The sequence below is a fragment of the Schistocerca serialis genome, unplaced genomic scaffold (genome assembly GCF_023864345.2).
Source record: "Schistocerca serialis cubense isolate TAMUIC-IGC-003099 unplaced genomic scaffold, iqSchSeri2.2 HiC_scaffold_1190, whole genome shotgun sequence".
NCBI lineage: Eukaryota > Metazoa > Arthropoda > Insecta > Orthoptera > Acrididae > Schistocerca > Schistocerca serialis.
In genome coordinates, this window is record NW_026047393.1 from 32,501 (window position 1) to 35,000 (window position 2,500).

The following is a 2,500-nucleotide window of genomic DNA, read 5'->3' on the forward strand; positions in this document are numbered from 1 at the left end:
AACATGTGCGCGAGTCATTGGGCTGTACGAAACCTAAAGGCGTAATGAAAGTGAAGGTCTCGCCTTGCGCGGGCCGAGGGAGGATGGGGCTTCCCCGCCCTTCACGGGGCGGCGGCCTCCGCACTCCCGGGGCGTCTCGTCCTCATTGCGAGGTGAGGCGCACCTAGAGCGTACACGTTGGGACCCGAAAGATGGTGAACTATGCCTGGCCAGGACGAAGTCAGGGGAAACCCTGATGGAGGTCCGTAGCGATTCTGACGTGCAAATCGATCGTCGGAGCTGGGTATAGGGGCGAAAGACTAATCGAACCATCTAGTAGCTGGTTCCCTCCGAAGTTTCCCTCAGGATAGCTGGTGCTCGTACGAGTCTCATCCGGTAAAGCGAATGATTAGAGGCCTTGGGGCCGAAACGACCTCAACCTATTCTCAAACTTTAAATGGGTGAGATCTCCGGCTTGCTTGATATGCTGAAGCCGCGAGCAAACGACTCGGATCGGAGTGCCAAGTGGGCCACTTTTGGTAAGCAGAACTGGCGCTGTGGGATGAACCAAACGCCGAGTTAAGGCGCCCGAATCGACGCTCATGGGAAACCATGAAAGGCGTTGGTTGCTTAAGACAGCAGGACGGTGGCCATGGAAGTCGGAATCCGCTAAGGAGTGTGTAACAACTCACCTGCCGAAGCAACTAGCCCTGAAAATGGATGGCGCTGAAGCGTCGTGCCTATACTCGGCCGTCAGTCTGGCAGTCATGGCCGGTCCTTGCGGCCGGCCGCGAAGCCCTGACGAGTAGGAGGGTCGCGGCGGTGGGCGCAGAAGGGTCTGGGCGTGAGCCTGCCTGGAGCCGCCGTCGGTGCAGATCTTGGTGGTAGTAGCAAATACTCCAGCGAGGCCCTGGAGGGCTGACGCGGAGAAGGGTTTCGTGTGAACAGCCGTTGCACACGAGTCAGTCGATCCTAAGCCCTAGGAGAAATCCGATGTTGATGGGGGCCGTCATAGCATGATGCGCTTTGTGCTGGCCCCCGTTGGGCGAAAGGGAATCCGGTTCCTATTCCGGAACCCGGCAGCGGAACCGATACAAGTCGGGCCCCTCTTTTAGAGATGCTCGTCGGGGTAACCCAAAAGGACCCGGAGACGCCGTCGGGAGATCGGGGAAGAGTTTTCTTTTCTGCATGAGCGTTCGAGTTCCCTGGAATCCTCTAGCAGGGAGATAGGGTTTGGAACGCGAAGAGCACCGCAGTTGCGGCGGTGTCCCGATCTTCCCCTCGGACCTTGAAAATCCGGGAGAGGGCCACGTGGAGGTGTCGCGCCGGTTCGTACCCATATCCGCAGCAGGTCTCCAAGGTGAAGAGCCTCTAGTCGATAGAATAATGTAGGTAAGGGAAGTCGGCAAATTGGATCCGTAACTTCGGGATAAGGATTGGCTCTGAGGATCGGGGCGTGTCGGGCTTGGTCGGGAAGTGGGTCAGCGCTAACGTGCCGGGCCTGGGCGAGGTGAGTGCCGTAGGGGTGCCGGTAAGTGCGGGCGTTTAGCGCGGGCGTGGTCTGCTCTCGCCGTTGGTCGGCCTCGTGCTGGCCGGCGGTGCAGGATGCGCGCGCCTGCGCGGCGTTCGCGCCCCGGTGCTTCAACCTGCGTGCAGGATCCGAGCTCGGTCCCGTGCCTTGGCCTCCCACGGATCTTCCTTGCTGCGAGGCCGCGTCCGCCTTAGCGTGCTCCTCCGGGGGCGCGCGGGTGCGCGGATTCTCTTCGGCCGCCATTCAACGATCAACTCAGAACTGGCACGGACTGGGGGAATCCGACTGTCTAATTAAAACAAAGCATTGCGATGGCCCTAGCGGGTGTTGACGCAATGTGATTTCTGCCCAGTGCTCTGAATGTCAACGTGAAGAAATTCAAGCAAGCGCGGGTAAACGGCGGGAGTAACTATGACTCTCTTAACGAAAATGCGATAGTTTGTGTAGCTCCCTTTGCTTGCAGTGAGTGCCACCGCACTTTTACCACGAAGAACGGTCTCGGGGTCCATCGCCGCCGCCAACACCTTGCGGCCGCCAACGCTGAGATCGTGACGGAGAGGCATCGCGCGAGGTGGACGGAGGAAGAAGTCCTGTCGCTCGCCAAGGCAGAGGCCGAACTGTTCCTTGAGAGGGACGCCCGGTTCTTCTTCGTTAATCAAGAGCTTATTAGGATGTTCCCCGACCGAACGCTTGAGGCAATCAAGTGCCGACGGCGGCAAGCTGCCCACAAGCAGCTTGTCCGCCAATTCATGGAGGCGCTTGAGATCGGTCGGGGGGAAGAGCCGGCGTCCCGCCGGGGAGCAGCGAGCTCGCTGCCTGACGCGGGCGAGGCCGCTGCGCCGCCCGTCGACGCAGCCGAGGACTTCGCGGCCGACACCACCGGGCCGCCGCCGGAGGGGCCGACTGACGCCGCCATCTGGGAGCATCTGGCGGGGCTACCTGCTTCCGCCCAGCGTTTCTCTGCTCTGGATCGAGTCATTGGTCTGGGGC

At 60.6% G+C, this 2,500-nt stretch overlaps 1 pseudogene; it reads left to right on the plus strand.

The window, feature by feature from the left end:
- Positions 1-2,500, plus strand: part of LOC126434558 (large subunit ribosomal RNA) — a 7,592-nt pseudogene that overhangs the window by 949 nt on the left and 4,143 nt on the right.